The 24875-nt window shown below is 31.8% G+C and overlaps 10 non-coding genes across 10 annotated transcripts; all 10 read left to right on the top strand.

Annotated features, from left to right (window-relative positions):
* The first annotated feature begins 3333 nt into the window (after positions 1-3333).
* On the top strand, positions 3334-3407 carry TRNAT-AGU (transfer RNA threonine (anticodon AGU)). Its single transcript has one exon. It is a non-coding gene; the product is annotated as a tRNA-Thr (tRNA).
* A 1457-nt stretch (positions 3408-4864) lies between these two features.
* Positions 4865-4937, top strand: TRNAT-CGU (transfer RNA threonine (anticodon CGU)). The gene has a single exon. It is a non-coding gene; the product is annotated as a tRNA-Thr (tRNA).
* A 2984-nt stretch (positions 4938-7921) lies between these two features.
* Positions 7922-7994, top strand: TRNAT-CGU (transfer RNA threonine (anticodon CGU)). Its single transcript has one exon. It is a non-coding gene; the product is annotated as a tRNA-Thr (tRNA).
* A 1965-nt stretch (positions 7995-9959) lies between these two features.
* TRNAT-CGU (transfer RNA threonine (anticodon CGU)) lies at positions 9960-10032 on the top strand. The gene has a single exon. It is a non-coding gene; the product is annotated as a tRNA-Thr (tRNA).
* Positions 10033-13017: 2985 nt separating this feature from the next.
* On the top strand, positions 13018-13090 carry TRNAT-CGU (transfer RNA threonine (anticodon CGU)). The gene has a single exon. It is a non-coding gene; the product is annotated as a tRNA-Thr (tRNA).
* Positions 13091-16075: 2985 nt separating this feature from the next.
* On the top strand, positions 16076-16148 carry TRNAT-CGU (transfer RNA threonine (anticodon CGU)). The gene has a single exon. It is a non-coding gene; the product is annotated as a tRNA-Thr (tRNA).
* Positions 16149-16582: 434 nt separating this feature from the next.
* On the top strand, positions 16583-16656 carry TRNAT-AGU (transfer RNA threonine (anticodon AGU)). The gene has a single exon. It is a non-coding gene; the product is annotated as a tRNA-Thr (tRNA).
* A 2477-nt stretch (positions 16657-19133) lies between these two features.
* TRNAT-CGU (transfer RNA threonine (anticodon CGU)) lies at positions 19134-19206 on the top strand. The gene has a single exon. It is a non-coding gene; the product is annotated as a tRNA-Thr (tRNA).
* Positions 19207-22191: 2985 nt separating this feature from the next.
* TRNAT-CGU (transfer RNA threonine (anticodon CGU)) lies at positions 22192-22264 on the top strand. Its single transcript has one exon. It is a non-coding gene; the product is annotated as a tRNA-Thr (tRNA).
* Positions 22265-22698: 434 nt separating this feature from the next.
* TRNAT-AGU (transfer RNA threonine (anticodon AGU)) lies at positions 22699-22772 on the top strand. Its single transcript has one exon. It is a non-coding gene; the product is annotated as a tRNA-Thr (tRNA).
* Positions 22773-24875: the final 2103 nt, after the last annotated feature.

Below are 24875 nucleotides of genomic sequence, written 5' to 3'. Positions count from 1 at the left end.
AAAAAGGGAAAAAAGAGTGACAAAGAGCAAAATAGAGATAAAAAATCATTCTAGAGTTGAATTCAAGTAATGCATTCTTAAAGAAGGCATAATTAAAACATTTATGAACAGGATAAGCAATATATCAATGAGGTGTTTATCAATAGGATCAGTATCCTCGTCTAAACTATTTGAGTAGTGCGTTTTCGGAACTGAGAAATGATTATGAAAGTGAAAAACTCAGGTTTCTCTCGAACAGCATATGGCAAACTGTTCGTTAAAGCATGTTCAAGAGGGTGCTGTGGCTTAGCTGGTTAAAGCACCTGTCCAGTAAACAGGAGATCCTGAGTTCAAATCTCAGCAGTGCCTTGCTTTCCTCATTCTTAAATAAAAAATTATTTTCATTAAGTCGTCCTGCGATTCAATTAAATTAGAAAAGTCTGATTTATCTTTCGGTTGAACAGATCATCTTAAACCTAATAAAAACTGAAAGTGTTTTCAATATTATATTAACAATACTGTGATTGCAAAATCAAGAAGGTATTTCAATGAGCAAGAGGCAGATGAAATATAACCCTAGATTTGAGCAATATTGATGAATATATGTAAAACACTTATTTATAAACTATTCAAAATATGGGATTGAGTTTAAAATGTGTTCTTTTTTAATACAACATAGCTATTCTTGTTTACAGATTAGGAATCCTTGCTTGTTTAACATTAGAATACATATTAAGACACTTTAACACAGGCACAGAATTTGATCACCAATACTAAATTAATGATCCCTTCTGTATCACTAAAGTAGGTGCTGTGGCTAAGTGGTTAAAGCGCCTGTCTCGTAAACAGGAAATCCTGAGTACAAATCTCAACAGCACTTTAATATTGGTCCTTACATGTAAAAATAATTTTCATCACGCAAATGTTTAATACATTTTAAAAAGAAAAGTGTTGTTCTGTGAACATTAGAATGGGTCATCTTAAATTGAAAAACAAAAAAACGTGGTATTGTGAAGATTTTCAAAGTAATGCTTTGAATGAAAAAGGGAAAAAAGAGTGACAAAGAGCAAAATAGAGATAAAAAATCATTCTAGAGTTGAATTCAAGTAATGCATTCTTAAAGAAGGCATAATTAAAACATTTATGAACAGGATAAGCAATATATCAATGAGGTGTTTATGAATAGGATCAGTATCCTCGTCTAAAGTAGTTGAGTAGAGCGTTTTCTGAACTTAGAAATGATTATGAAAGTGAAGAACTCAGGATTCTCTTGAACACCATATGGCAAACTGTTCCTTAAAGCATTTTCAAGAGGGTGCTGTGGCTTAGCTGTTTAAAGCGCCTGTCTAGTAAACAGGAGATCCTGTGCTCAAATCTCTGCAGTGCCTTGCTTTCCTTATTCTTAAATAAAAAACTATTTTCATTAAGTCGTCCTGCGATTTAATTCAATTAGAAAAGTCTGATTTATCTTTCGGTTGAACAGATCATCTTAAACCTAATAAAAACTGAAAGTGTTTTCAATATTATAGTAACAATACTGTGATTGCAAAAATCAGAAAGGTATTTCAATGAGCAAGAGGCAGATGAAATATAACCCTAGATTTGAGCAATATTGATGAATATATGTAAAACACTTATTTATGAACTATTCAAAATATGGGATTGAGTTTAAAATGTGTTCTTTTGTAATACAACATAGCTATTCTTGTTTACAGATTAGGAATCCTTGCTTGTTTAACATTAGAATACATATTAAGACACTTTAACACAGGCACAGAAGTTGATCACCAATACTAAATTAATGATCCCTTCTGTATCACTAAAGTAGGTGCTGTGGCTAAGTGGTTAAAGCGCCTCTCTCGTAAACAGGAAATCCTGAGTTCAAATCTCAGCAGCACCTTATTATTGGTCCTTACATGTAAAAATAATTTTCATCACGCAAATGTTTAATACATTTTAAAAAGAAAAGTGTTGTTCTGTGAACATTAGAATGGGTCATCTTAAATTGAAAAACTAAAAAACGTGGTATTGTGAAGATTTTCAAAGTAATGCTTTGAATGAAAAAGGGAAAAAAGAGTGACAAAGAGCAAAATAGAGATAAAAAATCATTCTAGAGTTGAATTCAAGTAATGCATTCTTAAAGAAGGCATAATTAAAACATTTATGAACAGGATAAGCAATATATCAATGAGGTGTTAATCAATAGGATCAGTATCCTCGTCTAAACTATTTGAATAGTGCATTTTCTGAACTGAGAAATGATTATGAAAGTGAAAATCTCAGGATTCTCTTGAACACCATATGGCAAACTGTTCCTTAAAGCATTTTCAAGAGGGTGCTGTGGCTTAGCTGGTTAAAGCACCTGTCTAGTTAACAGGAGATCCTGAGTTCAAATCTCAGCAGTGCCTTGCTTTCCTTATTCTTAAATAAAAAACTATTTTCATTAAGTCGTCCTGCGATTCAATTCAATTAGAAAAGTCTGATTTATCTTTCGGTTGAACAGATCATCTTAAACCTAATAAAAACTGAAAGTGTTTTCAATATTATAGTAACAATACTGTGATTGCAAAAATCAGAAAGGTATTTCAATGAGCAAGAGGCAGATGAAATATAACCCTAGATTTGAGCAATATTGATGAATATATGTAAAACACTTATTTATGAACTATTCAAAATATGGGATTGAGTTTAAAATGTGTTCTTTTGTAATACAACATAGCTATTCTTGTTTACAGATTAGGAATCCTTGCTTGTTTAACATTAGAATACATATTAAGACACTTTAACACAGGCACAGAATTTGATCACCAATACTAAATTAATGATCCCTTCTGTATCTCTAAAATAGCTGCTGTGGCTAAGTGGTTAAAGCGCCTGTCTCATAAACAGGAAATCCTGAGTTCAAATCTCAGCAGCACCTTATTATTGGTCCTTACATGTAAAAATAATTTTCAGCACACAAATGTTTAATACATTTTAAAAAGAAAAGTGTTGTTCTGTGAACATTAGAATGGGTCATCTTAAATTGAAAAACAAAAAAACGTGGTATTGTGAAGATTTTCAAAGTAATGCTTTGAATGAAAAAGTGAAAAAAGAGTGACAAAGAGCAAAATAGAGATAAAAAATCATTCTAGAGTTGAATTCAAGTAATGCATTCTTAAAGAAGGCATAATTAAAACATTTATGAACAGGATAAGCAATATATCAATGAGGTGTTTATGAATAGGATCAGTATCCTCGTCTAAACTATTTGCGTAGTGCGTTTTCTGAACTGAGAAATGATTATGAAAGTGAAAAACTCAGGTTTCTCTTGAACACCATATGGCAAACTGTTCCTTAAAGCATTTTCAAGAGGGTGCTGTGGCTTAGCTGGTTAAAGCGCCTGTCTAGTAAACAGGAGATCCTGAGTTCAAATCTCAGCAGTGCCTTGCTTTCCTCATTCTTAAATAAAAAATTATTTTCATTAAGTCGTCCTGCGATTCAATTAAATTAGAAAAGTCTGATTTATCTTTCGGTTGAACAGATCATCTTAAACCTAATAAAAACTGAAAGTGTTTTCAATATTATAGTAACAATACTGTGATTGCAAAATCAAAAATTTATTTCAATGAGCAAGAGGCTGATGAAATATGACCCTAGATTTGAGCAATATTGATGAATATATGTAAAACACTTATTTATAAACTATTCAAAATATGGGATTGAGTTTAAAATGTGTTCTTTTTTAATACAACATAGCTATTCTTGTTTACAGATTAGGAATCCTTGCTTGTTTAACATTAGAATACATATTAAGACACTTTAACACAGGCACAGAAGTTGATCACCAATACTAAATTAATGATCCCTTCTGTATCACTAAAGTAGGTGCTGTGGCTAAGTGGTTAAAGCGCCTCTCTCGTAAACAGGAAATCCTGAGTTCAAATCTCAGCAGCACCTTATTATTGGTCCTTACATGTAAAAATAATTTTCATCACGCAAATGTTTAATACATTTTAAAAAGAAAAGTGTTGTTCTGTGAACATTAGAATGGGTCATCTTAAATTGAAAAACTAAAAAACGTGGTATTGTGAAGATTTTCAAAGTAATGCTTTGAATGAAAAAGGGAAAAAAGACTGACAAAGAGCAAAATAGAGATAAAAAATCCTTCTAGAGTTGAATTCAAGTAATGCATTCTTAAAGAAGGCATAATTAAAACATTTATGAACAGGATAAGCAATATATCAATGAGGTGTTTATCAATAGGATCAGTATCCTCGTCTAAACTATTTGAGTAGTGCGTTTTCGGAACTGAGAAATGATTATGAAAGTGAAAAACTCAGGTTTCTCTTGAACACCATATGGCAAACTGTTCGTTAAAGCATGTTCAAGAGGGTGCTGTGGCTTAGCTGGTTAAAGCGCCTGTCCAGTAAACAGGAGATCCTGAGTTCAAATCTCAGCAGTGCCTTGCTTTCCTCATTCTTAAATAAAAAATTATTTTCATTAAGTCATCCTGCGATTCAATTAAATTAGAAAAGTCTGATTTATCTTTCGGTTGAACAGATCATCTTAAACCTAATAAAAACTGAAAGTGTTTTCAATATTATATTAACAATACTGTGATTGCAAAATCAAAAAGGTATTTCAATGAGCAAGAGGCAGATTAAATATAACCCTAGATTTGAGCAATATTGATGAATATATGTAAAACACTTATTTATAAACTATTCAAAATATGGGATTGAGTTTAAAATGTGTTCTTTTTTAATACAACATAGCTATTCTTGTTTACATATTAGGAATCCTTGCGTGTTTAACATTAGAATACATATTAAGACACGTTAACACAGGCACAGAATTTGATCACCAATACTAACTTAATGATCCCTTCGGTATCACTAAAGTAGGTGCTGTGGCTAAGTGGTTAAAGCGCCTGTCTCGTAAACAGGAAATCCTGAGTTCAAATCTCAGCAGCACCTTATTATTGGTCCTTACATGTAAAAATAATTTTCATCACGCAAATGTTTAATACATTTTAAAAAGAAAAGTGTTGTTCTGTGAACATTAGAATGGGTCATCTTAAATTGAAAATCAAAAAAACGTGGTATTGTGAAGATTTTCAAAGCAATGCTTTGAATGAAAAAGGGAAAAAAGAGTGACAAAGAGCAAAATAGAGATAAAAAATCATTCTAGAGTTGAATTCAAGTAATGCATTCTTAAAGAAAGCATGATTAAAACATTTATGAACAGGATAAGCAATATATCAATGAGGTGTTTATCAATAGGATCAGTATCCTCGTCTAAAGTAGTTGAGTAGAGCGTTTTCTGAACTTAGAAATGATTATGAAAGTGAAAAACTCAGGATTCTCTTGAACACCATACGGCAAACTGTTCCTTAAAGCATTTTCAAGAGGGTGCTGTGGCTTAGCTGTTTAAAGCGCCTGTCTAGTAAACAGGAGATCCTGAGCTCAAATCTCTGCAGTGCCTTGCTTTCCTCATTCTTAAATTAAAAATTATTTTCATTAAGTCGTCCTGCGATTCAATTAAATTAGAAAAGTCTGATTTATCTTTCGGTTGAACGGATCATCTTAAACCTAATAAAAACTGAAAGTGTTTTCGATATTATAGTAACGATACTGTGATTGCAAAATCAAAAAGGTATTTCAATGAGCAAGAGGCAGATGAAATATGACCCTAGATTTGAGCAATATTGATGAATATATGTAAAACACTTATTTATAAACTATTCAAAATATGGGATTGAGTTTAAAATGTGTTCTTTTTTAATACAACATAGCTATTCTTGTTTACAGATTAGGAATCCTTGCTTGTTTAACATTAGAATACATATTAAGACACTTTAACACAGGCACAGAAGTTGATCACCAATACTAAATTAATGATCCCTTCTGTATCACTAAAGTAGGTGCTGTGGCTAAGTGGTTAAAGCGCCTCTCTCGTAAACAGGAAATCCTGAGTTCAAATCTCAGCAGCACCTTATTATTGGTCCTTACATGTAAAAATAATTTTCATCACGCAAATGTTTAATACATTTTAAAAAGAAAAGTGTTGTTCTGTGAACATTAGAATGGGTCATCTTAAATTGAAAAACTAAAAAACGTGGTATTGTGAAGATTTTCAAAGTAATGCTTTGAATGAAAAAGGGAAAAAAGAGTGACAAAGAGCAAAATAGAGATAAAAAATCATTCTAGAGTTGAATTCAAGTAATGCATTCTTAAAGAAGGCATAATTAAAACATTTATGAACAGGATAAGCAATATATCAATGAGGTGTTTATCAATAGGATCAGTATCCTCGTCTAAACTATTTGAGTAGTGCGTTTTCGGAACTGAGAAATGATTATGAAAGTGAAAAACTCAGGTTTCTCTTGAACACCATATGGCAAACTGTTCGTTAAAGTGTGTTCAAGAGGTTGCTGTGGCTCAGCTGGTTAAAGCGCCTGTCCAGTAAACAGGAGATCCTGAGTTCAAATCTCAGCAGTGCCTTGCTTTCCTCATTCTTAAATAAAAAATTATTTTCATTAAGTCGTCCTGCGATTCAATTAAATTAGAAAAGTCTGATTTATCTTTCGGTTGAACAGATCATCTTAAACCTAATAACAACTGAAAGTGTTTTCAATATTATATTAACAATACTGTGATTGCAAAATCAAAAAGGTATTTCAATGAGCAAGAGGCAGATGAAATATAACCCTAGATTTGAGCAATATTGATGAATATATGTAAAACACTTATTTATAAACTATTCAAAATATGGGATTGAGTTTAAAATGTGTTCTTTTTTAATACAACATAGCTATTCTTGTTTACAGATTAGGAATCCTTGCTTGTTTAACATTAGAATACATATTAAGACACTTTAACACAGGCACAGAAGTTGATCACCAATACTAAATTAATGATCCCTTCTGTATCACTAAAGTAGGTGCTGTGGCTAAGTGGTTAAAGCGCCTCTCTCGTAAACAGGAAATCCTGAGTTCAAATCTCAGCAGCACCTTATTATTGGTCCTTACATGTAAAAATAATTTTCATCACGCAAATGTTTAATACATTTTAAAAAGAAAAGTGTTGTTCTGTGAACATTAGAATGGGTCATCTTAAATTGAAAAACTAAAAAACGTGGTATTGTGAAGATTTTCAAAGTAATGCTTTGAATGAAAAAGGGAAAAAAGACTGACAAAGAGCAAAATAGAGATAAAAAATCCTTCTAGAGTTGAATTCAAGTAATGCATTCTTAAAGAAGGCATAATTAAAACATTTATGAACAGGATAAGCAATATATCAATGAGGTGTTTATCAATAGGATCAGTATCCTCGTCTAAACTATTTGAGTAGTGCGTTTTCGGAACTGAGAAATGATTATGAAAGTGAAAAACTCAGGTTTCTCTTGAACACCATATGGCAAACTGTTCGTTAAAGCATGTTCAAGAGGGTGCTGTGGCTTAGCTGGTTAAAGCGCCTGTCCAGTAAACAGGAGATCCTGAGTTCAAATCTCAGCAGTGCCTTGCTTTCCTCATTCTTAAATAAAAAATTATTTTCATTAAGTCATCCTGCGATTCAATTAAATTAGAAAAGTCTGATTTATCTTTCGGTTGAACAGATCATCTTAAACCTAATAAAAACTGAAAGTGTTTTCAATATTATATTAACAATACTGTGATTGCAAAATCAAAAAGGTATTTCAATGAGCAAGAGGCAGATTAAATATAACCCTAGATTTGAGCAATATTGATGAATATATGTAAAACACTTATTTATAAACTATTCAAAATATGGGATTGAGTTTAAAATGTGTTCTTTTTTAATACAACATAGCTATTCTTGTTTACATATTAGGAATCCTTGCGTGTTTAACATTAGAATACATATTAAGACACGTTAACACAGGCACAGAATTTGATCACCAATACTAACTTAATGATCCCTTCGGTATCACTAAAGTAGGTGCTGTGGCTAAGTGGTTAAAGCGCCTGTCTCGTAAACAGGAAATCCTGAGTTCAAATCTCAGCAGCACCTTATTATTGGTCCTTACATGTAAAAATAATTTTCATCACGCAAATGTTTAATACATTTTAAAAAGAAAAGTGTTGTTCTGTGAACATTAGAATGGGTCATCTTAAATTGAAAATCAAAAAAACGTGGTATTGTGAAGATTTTCAAAGCAATGCTTTGAATGAAAAAGGGAAAAAAGAGTGACAAAGAGCAAAATAGAGATAAAAAATCATTCTAGAGTTGAATTCAAGTAATGCATTCTTAAAGAAAGCATGATTAAAACATTTATGAACAGGATAAGCAATATATCAATGAGGTGTTTATCAATAGGATCAGTATCCTCGTCTAAAGTAGTTGAGTAGAGCGTTTTCTGAACTTAGAAATGATTATGAAAGTGAAAAACTCAGGATTCTCTTGAACACCATACGGCAAACTGTTCCTTAAAGCATTTTCAAGAGGGTGCTGTGGCTTAGCTGTTTAAAGCGCCTGTCTAGTAAACAGGAGATCCTGAGCTCAAATCTCTGCAGTGCCTTGCTTTCCTCATTCTTAAATTAAAAATTATTTTCATTAAGTCGTCCTGCGATTCAATTAAATTAGAAAAGTCTGATTTATCTTTCGGTTGAACGGATCATCTTAAACCTAATAAAAACTGAAAGTGTTTTCGATATTATAGTAACGATACTGTGATTGCAAAATCAAAAAGGTATTTCAATGAGCAAGAGGCAGATGAAATATGACCCTAGATTTGAGCAATATTGATGAATATATGTAAAACACTTATTTATAAACTATTCAAAATATGGGATTGAGTTTAAAATGTGTTCTTTTTTAATACAACATAGCTATTCTTGTTTACAGATTAGGAATCCTTGCTTGTTTAACATTAGAATACATATTAAGACACTTTAACACAGGCACAGAAGTTGATCACCAATACTAAATTAATGATCCCTTCTGTATCACTAAAGTAGGTGCTGTGGCTAAGTGGTTAAAGCGCCTCTCTCGTAAACAGGAAATCCTGAGTTCAAATCTCAGCAGCACCTTATTATTGGTCCTTACATGTAAAAATAATTTTCATCACGCAAATGTTTAATACATTTTAAAAAGAAAAGTGTTGTTCTGTGAACATTAGAATGGGTCATCTTAAATTGAAAAACTAAAAAACGTGGTATTGTGAAGATTTTCAAAGTAATGCTTTGAATGAAAAAGGGAAAAAAGAGTGACAAAGAGCAAAATAGAGATAAAAAATCATTCTAGAGTTGAATTCAAGTAATGCATTCTTAAAGAAGGCATAATTAAAACATTTATGAACAGGATAAGCAATATATCAATGAGGTGTTTATCAATAGGATCAGTATCCTCGTCTAAACTATTTGAGTAGTGCGTTTTCGGAACTGAGAAATGATTATGAAAGTGAAAAACTCAGGTTTCTCTTGAACACCATATGGCAAACTGTTCGTTAAAGTGTGTTCAAGAGGTTGCTGTGGCTCAGCTGGTTAAAGCGCCTGTCCAGTAAACAGGAGATCCTGAGTTCAAATCTCAGCAGTGCCTTGCTTTCCTCATTCTTAAATAAAAAATTATTTTCATTAAGTCGTCCTGCGATTCAATTAAATTAGAAAAGTCTGATTTATCTTTCGGTTGAACAGATCATCTTAAACCTAATAACAACTGAAAGTGTTTTCAATATTATATTAACAATACTGTGATTGCAAAATCAAAAAGGTATTTCAATGAGCAAGAGGCAGATGAAATATAACCCTAGATTTGAGCAATATTGATGAATATATGTAAAACACTTATTTATAAACTATTCAAAATATGGGATTGAGTTTAAAATGTGTTCTTTTTTAATACAACATAGCTATTCTTGTTTGCATATTAGGAATCCTTGCGTGTTTAACATTAGAATACATATTAAGACACGTTAACACAGGCACAGAATTTGATCACCAATACTAAATTAATGATCCCTTCGGTATCACTAAAGTAGGTGCTGTGGCTAAGTGGTTAAAGCGCCTGACTCGTAAACAGGAAATCCTGAGTTCAAATCTCAGCAGCACCTTATTATTGGTCCTTACATGTAAAAATAATTTTCATCACGCAAATGTTTAATACATTTTAAAAAGAAAAGTGTTGTTCTGTGAACATTAGAATGGGTCATCTTAAATTGAAAAACTAAAAAAACGTGGTATTGTGAAGATTTTCAAAGCAATGCTTTGAATGAAAAAGGGAAAAAAGAGTGACAAAGAGCAAAATAGAGATAAAAAATCATTCTAGAGTTGAATTCAAGTAATGCATTCTTAAAGAAGGCATGATTAAAACATTTATGAACAGGATAAGCAATATATCAATGAGGTGTTTATGAATAGGATCAGTATCCTCGTCTAAAGTAGTTGAGTAGAGCGTTTTCTGAACTTAGAAATGATTATGAAAGTGAAAAACTCAGGATTCTCTTGAACACCATACGGCAAACTGTTCCTTAAAGCATTTTCAAGAGGGTGCTGTGGCTTAGCTGTTTAAAGCGCCTGTCTAGTAAACAGGAGATCCTGAGCTCAAATCTCTGCAGTGCCTTGCTTTCCTCATTCTTAAATAAAAAATTATTTTCATTAAGTCGTCCTGTGATTTAATTAAATTAGAAAAGTCTGATTTATCTTTCGGTTGAACGGATCATCTTAAACCTAATAAAAACTGAAAGTGTTTTCAATATTATAGTAACGATACTGTGATTGCAAAATCAAAAAGGTATTTCAATGAGCAAGAGGCAGATGAAATATGACCCTAGATTTGAGCAATATTGATGAATATATGTAAAACACTTATTTGTAAACTATTCAAAATATGGGATTGAGTTTAAAATGTGATATTTTTTAATACAACATAGCTATTCTTGTTTACAGATTAGGAATCCTTCCTTGTTTAACATTAGAATACATATTAAGACACTTTATCACAGGCACAGAATTTGATCGCCAATACTAAATTAATGATCCCTTCTGTATCACTAAATTAGGTGCTGTGGCTAAGTGGTTAAAGCGCCTGTCTCGTAAACAGGAAATCCTGAGTTCAAAGCTCAACAGCACCTTAATATTGTTCCTTACATGTAAAAATAATTTTCATCACGCAAATGTTTAATACATTATAAAAAGAAAAGTGTTGTTCTGTGAACATTAGAATGGGTCAACTTAAATTGAAAAACAAAAAAATGTGGTATTGTGAAGATTTTCAAAGCAATGCTTTGAATGAAAAAGGGAAAAAAGAGTGACAGAGAGCAAAATAGAGATAAAAAATCATTCTAGAGTTGAATTCAAGTAATGCATTCTTAAAGAAGGCATAATTAAAACATTTATGAACAGGATAAGCAATATATCAATGAGGTGTTTATGAATAGGATCAGTATCCTCATCTAAAGTAGTTGAGTAGAGCATTTTCTGAACTTAGAAATGATGAGGAAAGTGAAAAACTCAGGATTCTCTTGAACACCATATGGCAAACTGTTCCTTAAAGTATTTTCAAGAGGGTGCTGTGGCTTAGCTGGTTAAAGCACCTGTCTAGTAAACAAGAGATCCTGAGCTCAAATCTCTGCAGTGCCTTGCTTTCCTCATTCTTAAATAAAAAATTATTTTCATTAAGTCGTCCTGCGATTCAATTAAATTAGAAAAGTCTGATTTATCTTTCGGTTGAACGGATCATCTTAAACCTAATAAAAACTGAAAGTGTTTTCGATATTATAGTAACGATACTGTGATTGCAAAATCAAAAAGGTATTTCAATGAGCAAGAGGCAGATGAAATATGACCCTAGATTTGAGCAATATTGATGAATATATGTAAAACACTTATTTATAAACTATTCAAAATATGGGATTGAGTTTAAAATGTGTTCTTTTTTAATACAACATAGCTATTCTTGTTTACAGATTAGGAATCCTTGCTTGTTTAACATTAGAATACATATTAAGACACTTTAACACAGGCACAGAAGTTGATCACCAATACTAAATTAATGATCCCTTCTGTATCACTAAAGTAGGTGCTGTGGCTAAGTGGTTAAAGCGCCTCTCTCGTAAACAGGAAATCCTGAGTTCAAATCTCAGCAGCACCTTATTATTGGTCCTTACATGTAAAAATAATTTTCATCACGCAAATGTTTAATACATTTTAAAAAGAAAAGTGTTGTTCTGTGAACATTAGAATGGGTCATCTTAAATTGAAAAACTAAAAAACGTGGTATTGTGAAGATTTTCAAAGTAATGCTTTGAATGAAAAAGGGAAAAAAGAGTGACAAAGAGCAAAATAGAGATAAAAAATCATTCTAGAGTTGAATTCAAGTAATGCATTCTTAAAGAAGGCATAATTAAAACATTTATGAACAGGATAAGCAATATATCAATGAGGTGTTTATCAATAGGATCAGTATCCTCGTCTAAACTATTTGAGTAGTGCGTTTTCGGAACTGAGAAATGATTATGAAAGTGAAAAACTCAGGTTTCTCTTGAACACCATATGGCAAACTGTTCGTTAAAGCGTGTTCAAGAGGGTGCTGTGGCTTAGCTGGTTAAAGCGCCTGTCCAGTAAACAGGAGATCCTGAGTTCAAATCTCAGCAGTGCCTTGCTTTCCTCATTCTTAAATAAAAAATTATTTTCATTAAGTCGTCCTGCGATTCAATTAAATTAGAAAAGTCTGATTTATCTTTCGGTTGAACAGATCATCTTAAACCTAATAACAACTGAAAGTGTTTTCAATATTATATTAACAATACTGTGATTGCAAAATCAAAAAGGTATTTCAATGAGCAAGAGGCAGATGAAATATAACCCTAGATTTGAGCAATATTGATGAATATATGTAAAACACTTATTTATAAACTATTCAAAATATGGGATTGAGTTTAAAATGTGTTCTTTTTTAATACAACATAGCTATTCTTGTTTACATATTAGGAATCCTTGCGTGTTTAACATTAGAATACATATTAAGACACGTTAACACAGGCACAGAATTTGATCACCAATACTAAATTAATGATCCCTTCGGTATCACTAAAGTAGGTGCTGTGGCTAAGTGGTTAAAGCGCCTGACTCGTAAACAGGAAATCCTGAGTTCAAATCTCAGCAGCACCTTATTATTGGTCCTTACATGTAAAAATAATTTTCATCACGCAAATGTTTAATACATTTTAAAAAGAAAAGTGTTGTTCTGTGAACATTAGAATGGGTCATCTTAAATTGAAAAACGAAAAAAACGTGGTATTGTGAAGATTTTCAAAGCAATGCTTTGAATGAAAAAGGGAAAAAAGAGTGACAAAGAGCAAAATAGAGATAAAAAATCATTCTAGAGTTGAATTCAAGTAATGCATTCTTAAAGAAGGCATGATTAAAACATTTATGAACAGGATAAGCAATATATCAATGAGGTGTTTATGAATAGGATCAGTATCCTCGTCTAAAGTAGTTGAGTAGATCGTTTTCTGAACTTAGAAATGATTATGAAAGTGAAAAACTCAGGATTCTCTTGAACACCATACGGCAAACTGTTCCTTAAAGCATTTTCAAGAGGGTGCTGTGGCTTAGCTGTTTAAAGCGCCTGTCTAGTAAACAGGAGATCCTGAGCTCAAATCTCTGCAGTGCCTTGCTTTCCTCATTCTTAAATAAAAAATTATTTTCATTAAGTCGTCCTGCGATTTAATTAAATTAGAAAAGTCTGATTTATCTTTCGGTTGAACGGATCATCTTAAACCTAATAAAAACTGAAAGTGTTTTCAATATTATAGTAACGATACTGTGATTGCAAAATCAAAAAGGTATTTCAATGAGCAAGAGGCAGATGAAATATGACCCTAGATTTGAGCAATATTGATGAATATATGTAAAACACTTATTTGTAAACTATTCAAAATATGGGATTGAGTTTAAAATGTGATATTTTTTAATACAACATAGCTATTCTTGTTTACAGATTAGGAATCCTTCCTTGTTTAACATTAGAATACATATTAAGACACTTTAACACAGGCACAGAATTTGATCGCCAATACTAAATTAATGATCCCTTCTGTATCACTAAATTAGGTGCTGTGGCTAAGTGGTTAAAGCGCCTGTCTCGTAAACAGGAAATCCTGAGTTCAAAGCTCAAGAGCACCTTAATATTGGTCCTTACATGTAAAAATAATTTTCATCACGCAAATGTTTAATACATTATAAAAAGAAAAGTGTTGTTCTGTGAACATTAGAATGGGTCAACTTAAATTGAAAAACAAAAAAATGTGGTATTGTGAAGATTTTCAAAGCAATGCTTTGAATGAAAAAGGGAAAAAAGAGTGACAGAGAGCAAAATAGAGATAAAAAATCATTCTAGAGTTGAATTCAAGTAATGCATTCTTAAAGAAGGCATAATTAAAACATTTATGAACAGGATAAGCAATATATCAATGAGGTGTTTATGAATAGGATCAGTATCCTCATCTAAAGTAGTTGAGTAGAGCATTTTCTGAACTTAGAAATGATGAGGAAAGTGAAAAACTCAGGTTTCTCTTGAACACCATATGGCAAACTGTTCCTTAAAGTATTTTCAAGAGGGTGCTGTGGCTTAGCTGGTTAAAGCACCTGTCTAGTAAACAAGAGATACTGAGTTCAAATCTCAGCAGTGCCTTGCTTTCCTCATTCTTCAATAACAAATTATTTTCATTAAGTCGTCCTTTGATTCAATTAAATTAGAAAAGTCTGATTTATCTTTCGGTTGAACAGATCATCTTAAACCAAATAAAAACTGAAAGTGTTTTCAATATTATAGTAACAATACTGTGATTGCAAAATCAAAAAGGTATTTCAATGAGCAAGAGGCAGATGAAATATAACCCTAGATTTGAGCAATATTGATGAAGATATGTAAAACAATTATTTATAAACTATTCAAAATATGGGATTGAGTTTAAAATGTGTTCTTTTTTAATGCAACATAGCGCTTCTTGTTTACAGATTAGGAATCCTTGCTTGTTTAACATTGGAATACATATTAAGACACTTTAACGCAGGCATAGAATTTGATCACCAATACTAAATTAATGATCCCTTCTGTATCACTAAAGTAGGTGCTGGGGCTAAGAGGTTAAAGCACCTGTCTCGTAAACAGGAAATCCTGAGTTCAAATGTCAGCAGCACCTTATTATTGGTCCTCACATGTAAAAATAATTTTTATCACGCAAATGTTTAATACATTTTAAAAAGAAAAGTGTTGTTCTGTGAACATTAGAATGGGTCATCTTAAATTGAAAAACAAAAAAAGTGGTATTGTGAAGATTTTCAAAGTAATGCTTTGAATGAAAAAGGGAAAAAAGAGTGACAAAGAGCAAAATAGAGATAAAAAATCATTCTAGAGTTGAATTCAAGTAATTCATTCTTAAAGAAGGCATGATTAAAACATTTATGAACAAGATAAGCAATATATCAATGAGGTGTTTATGAATAGGATCAGTATCCTCGTCTAAAGTAGTTGAGTAGAGCGTTTTCTGAACTGAGAAATGATTATGAAAGTGAAAAACTCAGGATTCTCTTGAACACCATATGGCAAACTGTTCCTTAAAGCATTTTCAAGAGAGTGCTGTGGCTTAGCTGGTTAAAGCGCCTGTCTAGTAAACAGGAGATCCTGAGTTTAAATCTTAGCAGTGCCTTGCTTTCCTCATTCTTAAATAAAAAACTGTATTCATTAAGTCGTCCTGCGATTCAATTCAATTAGAAAAGTCTGATTTATCTTTCGGTTGAACAGATCATCTTAAACCTAATACAAACTGAAAGTGTTTTCAATATTATAGTAACAATACTGTGATTGCAAAAATCAAAAAGGTATTTCAATGTGCAAGAGGCAGATGAAATATGACCCTAGATTTGAGCAATATTGATGAATATATGTAAAAAACTTATTTATAAACTATTCAAAATATGGTATTGAGTTTAAAATGTGTTCTTTTTTAATACAACATAGCTATTCTTGTTTACAGATTAGGAATCCTTGCTTGTTTAACATTAGAATACATATTAAGACACTTTAACACAGGCACAGAAGTTGATCACCAATACTAAATTAATGATCCCTTCTGTATCACTAAAGTAGGTGCTGTGGCTAAGTGGTTAAAGCGCCTGTCTCGTAAACAGGAAATCCTGAGTTCAAATCTCAGCAGCACTTTATTATTGGTCCTTACATGTAAAAATAATTTTCATCACGCAAATGTTTAATACATTTTAAAAAGAAAAGTGTTGTTCTGTGAACATTAGAATGGGTCATCTTAAATTGAAAAACTAACAAACGTGGTATTGTGAAGATTTTCAAAGTAATGCTTTGAATGAAAAAGGGAAAAAAGAGTGACAAAGAGCAAAATAGAGATGAAAAATCATTCTAGAGTTGAACTCAAGTAATGCATTCTTAAAGAAGGCATAATTAAAACATTTATGAACAGAATAAGCAATATATCAATGAGGTGTTTATGAATAGGATCAGTATCCTCGTCTAAACTATTTGAGTAGTGCATTTTCTGAACTGAGAAATGATTATGAAAGTGAAAAACTCAGGATTCTCTTGAACACCATATGGCAAACTGTTCCTTACAGCATTTTCAAGAGGGTGCTGTGGCTTAGCTGGTTAAAGCGCCTGTCTAGTAAACAGGAGATCCTGAGTTCAAATCTCAGCAGTGCCTTGCTTTCCTTATTCTTAAATAAAAAACTATTTTCATTAAGTTGTCCTGCGATTCAATTCAATTAGAAAAGTCTGATTTATCTTTCGGTTGAACAGATCATCTTAAACCTAATAAAAACTGAAAGTGTTTTCAATATTATAGTAACAATACTGTGATTGCAAAAATCAGAAAGGTATTTCAATGAGCAAGAGGCAGATGAAATATAACCCTAGATTTGAGCAATATTGATGAATATATGTAAAACACTTATTTATGAACTATTCAAAATATGGGATTGAGTTTAAAATGTGTTCTTTTGTAATACAACATAGCTATTCTTGTTTACAGATTAGGAATCCTTGCTTGTTTAACATTAGAATACATATTAAGACACTTTAACACAGGCACAGAATTTGATCACCAATACTAAATTAATGATCCCTTCTGTATCACTAAAATAGCTGCTGTGGCTAAGTGGTTAAAGCACCTATCTCATAAACAGGAAATCCTGAGTTCAAATCTCAGCAGCACCATATTATTGGTCCTTACATGTAAAAATAATTTTCAGCACACAAATGTTTAATACATTTTAAAAAGAAAAGTGTTGTTCTGTGAACATTAGAATGGGTCATCTTAAATTGAAAAACAAAAAAACGTGGTATTGTGAAGATTTTCAAAGTAATGCTTTGAATGAAAAAGGGAAAAAAGAGTGACAAAGAGCAAAATGGAGATAAAAAATCATTCTAGAGTTGAATTCAAGTAATGCATTCTTAAAGAAGGCATAATTAAAACATTTATGAACAGGATAAGCAATATATCAATGAGGTGTTTATGAATAGGATCAGTATCCTCGTCTAAAGTAGTTGAGTAGAGCGTTTTCTGAACTTAGAAATGATTATGAAAGTGAAGAACTCAGGATTCTCTTGAACACCATATGGCAAACTGTTCCTTAAAGCATTTTCAAGAGGGTGCTGTGGCTTAGCTGTTTAAAGCGCTTGTCTAGTAAACAGGAGATCCTGAGCTCAAATCTCTGCAGTGCCTTGCTTTCCTCATTCCTAAATAAAAAATTATTTTCATTAAGTCGTCCTGCGATTCAATTAAATTAGAAAAGTCTGATTTATCTTTCGGTTGAACAGATCATCTTAAACCTAATAAAAACTGAAAGTGTTTTCAATATTATAGTAACAATACTGTGATTGCAAAATCAAAAATTTATTTCAATGAGCAAGAGGCTGATGAAATATGACCCTAGATTTGAGCAATATTGATGAATATATGTAAAACACTTATTTATAAACTATTCAAAATATGGGATTGAGTTTAAAATGTGTTCTTTTTTAATACAACATAGCTATTCTTGTTTACAGATTAGAAATCCTTGCTTGTTTAACATTAGAATACATATTAAGAACCTTTAACACAGGCACAGAAGTTGATCACCAATACTAAATTAATGATCCCTTCTGTATCACTAAAGTAGGTGCTGTGGCTAAGTGGTTAAAGCGCCTCTCTCGTAAACAGGAAATCCTGAGTTCAAATCTCAGCAGCACCTTATTATTGGTCCTTACATGTAAAAATAATTTTCATCACGCAAATGTTTAATACATTTTAAAAAGAAAAGTGTTGTTCTGTGAACATTAGAATGGGTCATCTTAAATTGAAAAACTAAAAAACGTGGTATTGTGAAGATTTTCAAAGTAATGCTTTGAATGAAAAAGGGAAAAAAGAGTGACAAAGAGCAAAATAGAGATAAAAAATCCTTCTAGAGTTGAATTCAAGTAATGCATTCTTAAAGAAGGCATAATTAAAACATTTATGAACAGGATAAGCAATATATCAATGAGGTGTTTATCAATAGGATCAGTATCCTCGTCTAAACTATTTGAGTAGTGCGTTTTCGGAACTGAGAAATGATTATGAAAGTGAAAAACTCAGGTTTCTCTTGAACACCATATGGCAAACTGTTCGTTAAAGCGTGTTCAAGAGGGTGCTGTGGCTTAGCTGGTTAAAGCGCCTGTCCAGTAAACAGGAGATCCTGAGTTCAAATCTCAGCAGTGCCTTGCTTTCCTCATTCTTAAATAAAAAATTATTTTCATTAAGTCGTCCTGCGATTCAATTAAATTAGAAAAGTCTGATTTATCTTTCGGTTGAACAGATCATCTTAAACCTAATAACAACTGAAAGTGTTTTCAATATTATATTAACAATACTGTGATTGCAAAATCAAAAAGGTATTTCAATGAGCAAGAGGCAGATGAAATATAACCCTAGATTTGAGCAATATTGATGAATATATGTAAAACACTTATTTATAAACTATTCAAAATATGGGATTGAGTTTAAAATGTGTTCTTTTTTAATACAACATAGCTATTATTGTTTACATATTAGGAATCCTTGCGTGTTTAACATTAGAATACATATTAAGACACGTTAACACAGGCACAGAATTTGATCACCAATACTAAATTAATGATCCCTTCGGTATCACTAAAGTAGGTGCTGTGGCTAAGTGGTTAAAGCGCCTGACTCGTAAACAGGAAATCCTGAGTTCAAATCTCAGCAGCACCTTATTATTGGTCCTTACATGTAAAAATAATTTTCATCACGCAAATGTTTAATACATTTTAAAAAGAAAAGTGTTGTTCTGTGAACATTAGAATGGGTCATCTTAAATTGAAAAACGAAAAAAACGTGGTATTGTGAAGATTTTCAAAGCAATGCTTTGAATGAAAAAGGGAAAAAAGAGTGACAAAGAGCAAAATAGAGATAAAAAATCATTCTAGAGTTGAATTCAAGTAATGCATTCTTAAAGAAGGCATGATTAAAACATTTATGAACAGGATAAGCAATATATCAATGAGGTGTTTATGAATAGGATCAGTATCCTCGTCTAAAGTAGTTGAGTAGATCGTTTTCTGAACTTAGAAATGATTATGAAAGTGAAAAACTCAGGATTCTCTTGAACACCATACGGCAAACTGTTCCTTAAAGCATTTTCAAGAGGGTGCTGTGGCTTAGCTGTTTAAAGCGCCTGTCTAGTAAACAGGAGATCCTGAGCTCAAATCTCTGCAGTGCCTTGCTTTCCTCATTCTTAAATAAAAAATTATTTTCATTAAGTCGTCCTGCGATTTAATTAAATTAGAAAAGTCTGATTTATCTTTCGGTTGAACGGATCATCTTAAACCTAATAAAAACTGAAAGTGTTTTCAATATTATAGTAACGATACTGTGATTGCAAAATCAAAAAGGTATTTCAATGAGCAAGAGGCAGATGAAATATGACCCTAGATTTGAGCAATATTGATGAATATATGTAAAACACTTATTTGTAAACTATTCAAAATATGGGATTGAGTTTAAAATGTGATATTTTTTAATACAACATAGCTATTCTTGTTTACAGATTAGGAATCCTTCCTTGTTTAACATTAGAATACATATTAAGACACTTTAACACAGGCACAGAATTTGATCGCCAATACTAAATTAATGATCCCTTCTGTATCACTAAATTAGGTGCTGTGGCTAAGTGGTTAAAGCGCCTGTCTCGTAAACAGGAAATCCTGAGTTCAAAGCTCAAGAGCACCTTAATATTGGTCCTTACATGTAAAAATAATTTTCATCACGCAAATGTTTAATACATTATAAAAAGAAAAGTGTTGTTCTGTGAACATTAGAATGGGTCAACTTAAATTGAAAAACAAAAAAATGTGGTATTGTGAAGATTTTCAAAGCAATGCTTTGAATGAAAAAGGGAAAAAAGAGTGACAGAGAGCAAAATAGAGATAAAAAATCATTCTAGAGTTGAATTCAAGTAATGCATTCTTAAAGAAGGCATAATTAAAACATTTATGAACAGGATAAGCAATATATCAATGAGGTGTTTATGAATAGGATCAGTATCCTCATCTAAAGTAGTTGAGTAGAGCATTTTCTGAACTTAGAAATGATGAGGAAAGTGAAAAACTCAGGTTTCTCTTGAACACCATATGGCAAACTGTTCCTTAAAGTATTTTCAAGAGGGTGCTGTGGCTTAGCTGGTTAAAGCACCTGTCTAGTAAACAAGAGATACTGAGTTCAAATCTCAGCAGTGCCTTGCTTTCCTCATTCTTCAATAACAAATTATTTTCATTAAGTCGTCCTTTGATTCAATTAAATTAGAAAAGTCTGATTTATCTTTCGGTTGAACAGATCATCTTAAACCAAATAAAAACTGAAAGTGTTTTCAATATTATAGTAACAATACTGTGATTGCAAAATCAAAAAGGTATTTCAATGAGCAAGAGGCAGATGAAATATAACCCTAGATTTGAGCAATATTGATGAAGATATGTAAAACAATTATTTATAAACTATTCAAAATATGGGATTGAGTTTAAAATGTGTTCTTTTTTAATGCAACATAGCGCTTCTTGTTTACAGATTAGGAATCCTTGCTTGTTTAACATTGGAATACATATTAAGACACTTTAACGCAGGCATAGAATTTGATCACCAATACTAAATTAATGATCCCTTCTGTATCACTAAAGTAGGTGCTGGGGCTAAGAGGTTAAAGCACCTGTCTCGTAAACAGGAAATCCTGAGTTCAAATGTCAGCAGCACCTTATTATTGGTCCTCACATGTAAAAATAATTTTTATCACGCAAATGTTTAATACATTTTAAAAAGAAAAGTGTTGTTCTGTGAACATTAGAATGGGTCATCTTAAATTGAAAAACAAAAAAAGTGGTATTGTGAAGATTTTCAAAGTAATGCTTTGAATGAAAAAGGGAAAAAAGAGTGACAAAGAGCAAAATAGAGATAAAAAATCATTCTAGAGTTGAATTCAAGTAATTCATTCTTAAAGAAGGCATGATTAAAACATTTATGAACAAGATAAGCAATATATCAATGAGGTGTTTATGAATAGGATCAGTATCCTCGTCTAAAGTAGTTGAGTAGAGCGTTTTCTGAACTGAGAAATGATTATGAAAGTGAAAAACTCAGGATTCTCTTGAACACCATATGGCAAACTGTTCCTTAAAGCATTTTCAAGAGAGTGCTGTGGCTTAGCTGGTTAAAGCGCCTGTCTAGTAAACAGGAGATCCTGAGTTTAAATCTTAGCAGTGCCTTGCTTTCCTCATTCTTAAATAAAAAACTGTATTCATTAAGTCGTCCTGCGATTCAATTCAATTAGAAAAGTCTGATTTATCTTTCGGTTGAACAGATCATCTTAAACCTAATACAAACTGAAAGTGTTTTCAATATTATAGTAACAATACTGTGATTGCAAAAATCAAAAAGGTATTTCAATGTGCAAGAGGCAGATGAAATATGACCCTAGATTTGAGCAATATTGATGAATATATGTAAAAAACTTATTTATAAACTATTCAAAATATGGTATTGAGTTTAAAATGTGTTCTTTTTTAATACAACATAGCTATTCTTGTTTACAGATTAGGAATCCTTGCTTGTTTAACATTAGAATACATATTAAGACACTTTAACACAGGCACAGAAGTTGATCACCAATACTAAATTAATGATCCCTTCTGTATCACTAAAGTAGGTGCTGTGGCTAAGTGGTTAAAGCGCCTGTCTCGTAAACAGGAAATCCTGAGTTCAAATCTCAGCAGCACTTTATTATTGGTCCTTACATGTAAAAATAATTTTCATCACGCAAATGTTTAATACATTTTAAAAAGAAAAGTGTTGTTCTGTGAACATTAGAATGGGTCATCTTAAATTGAAAAACTAACAAACGTGGTATTGTGAAGATTTTCAAAGTAATGCTTTGAATGAAAAAGGGAAAAAAGAGTGACAAAGAGCAAAATAGAGATGAAAAATCATTCTAGAGTTGAACTCAAGTAATGCATTCTTAAAGAAGGCATAATTAAAACATTTATGAACAGAATAAGCAATATATCAATGAGGTGTTTATGAATAGGATCAGTATCCTCGTCTAAACTATTTGAGTAGTGCATTTTCTGAACTGAGAAATGATTATGAAAGTGAAAAACTCAGGATTCTCTTGAACACCATATGGCAAACTGTTCCTTACAGCATTTTCAAGAGGGTGCTGTGGCTTAGCTGGTTAAAGCGCCTGTCTAGTAAACAGGAGATCCTGAGTTCAAATCTCAGCAGTGCCTTGCTTTCCTTATTCTTAAATAAAAAACTATTTTCATTAAGTTGTCCTGCGATTCAATTCAATTAGAAAAGTCTGATTTATCTTTCGGTTGAACAGATCATCTTAAACCTAATAAAAACTGAAAGTGTTTTCAATATTATAGTAACAATACTGTGATTGCAAAAATCAGAAAGGTATTTCAATGAGCAAGAGGCAGATGAAATATAACCCTAGATTTGAGCAATATTGATGAATATATGTAAAACACTTATTTATGAACTATTCAAAATATGGGATTGAGTTTAAAATGTGTTCTTTTGTAATACAACATAGCTATTCTTGTTTACAGATTAGGAATCCTTGCTTGTTTAACATTAGAATACATATTAAGACACTTTAACACAGGCACAGAATTTGATCACCAATACTAAATTAATGATCCCTTCTGTATCACTAAAATAGCTGCTGTGGCTAAGTGGTTAAAGCACCTATCTCATAAACAGGAAATCCTGAGTTCAAATCTCAGCAGCACCATATTATTGGTCCTTACATGTAAAAATAATTTTCAGCACACAAATGTTTAATACATTTTAAAAAGAAAAGTGTTGTTCTGTGAACATTAGAATGGGTCATCTTAAATTGAAAAACAAAAAAACGTGGTATTGTGAAGATTTTCAAAGTAATGCTTTGAATGAAAAAGGGAAAAAAGAGTGACAAAGAGCAAAATAGAGATAAAAAATCATTCTAGAGTTGAATTCAAGTAATGCATTCTTAAAGAAGGCATAATTAAAACATTTATGAACAGGATAAGCAATATATCAATGAGGTGTTTATGAATAGGATCAGTATCCTCGTCTAAAGTAGTTGAGTAGAGCGTTTTCTGAACTTAGAAATGATTATGAAAGTGAAGAACTCAGGATTCTCTTGAACACCATATGGCAAACTGTTCCTTAAAGCATTTTCAAGAGGGTGCTGTGGCTTAGCTGTTTAAAGCGCTTGTCTAGTAAACAGGAGATCCTGAGCTCAAATCTCTGCAGTGCCTTGCTTTCCTCATTCCTAAATAAAAAATTATTTTCATTAAGTCGTCCTGCGATTCAATTAAATTAGAAAAGTCTGATTTATCTTTCGGTTGAACAGATCATCTTAAACCTAATAAAAACTGAAAGTGTTTTCAATATTATAGTAACAATACTGTGATTGCAAAATCAAAAATTTATTTCAATGAGCAAGAGGCTGATGAAATATGACCCTAGATTTGAGCAATATTGATGAATATATGTAAAACACTTATTTATAAACTATTCAAAATATGGGATTGAGTTTAAAATGTGTTCTTTTTTAATACAACATAGCTATTCTTGTTTACAGATTAGAAATCCTTGCTTGTTTAACATTAGAATACATATTAAGAACCTTTAACACAGGCACAGAAGTTGATCACCAATACTAAATTAATGATCCCTTCTGTATCACTAAAGTAGGTGCTGTGGCTAAGTGGTTAAAGCGCCTCTCTCGTAAACAGGAAATCCTGAGTTCAAATCTCAGCAGCACCTTATTATTGGTCCTTACATGTAAAAATAATTTTCATCACGCAAATGTTTAATACATTTTAAAAAGAAAAGTGTTGTTCTGTGAACATTAGAATGGGTCATCTTAAATTGAAAAACTAAAAAACGTGGTATTGTGAAGATTTTCAAAGTAATGCTTTGAATGAAAAAGGGAAAAAAGAGTGACAAAGAGCAAAATAGAGATAAAAAATCCTTCTAGAGTTGAATTCAAGTAATGCATTCTTAAAGAAGGCATAATTAAAACATTTATGAACAGGATAAGCAATATATCAATGAGGTGTTTATCAATAGGATCAGTATCCTCGTCTAAACTATTTGAGTAGTGCGTTTTCGGAACTGAGAAATGATTATGAAAGTGAAAAACTCAGGTTTCTCTTGAACACCATATGGCAAACTGTTCGTTAAAGCATGTTCAAGAGGGTGCTGTGGCTTAGCTGGTTAAAGCGCCTGTCCAGTAAACAGGAGATCCTGAGTTCAAATCTCAGCAGTGCCTTGCTTTCCTCATTCTTAAATAAAAAATTATTTTCATTAAGTCGTCCTGCGATTCAATTAAATTA

Source organism: Triturus cristatus, chromosome 8 (assembly GCF_964204655.1).
Source record: "Triturus cristatus chromosome 8, aTriCri1.1, whole genome shotgun sequence".
In the NCBI taxonomy this organism is placed as follows: domain Eukaryota; kingdom Metazoa; phylum Chordata; class Amphibia; order Caudata; family Salamandridae; genus Triturus; species Triturus cristatus.
This window is presented reverse-complemented; position numbering and strand designations above follow the sequence as displayed.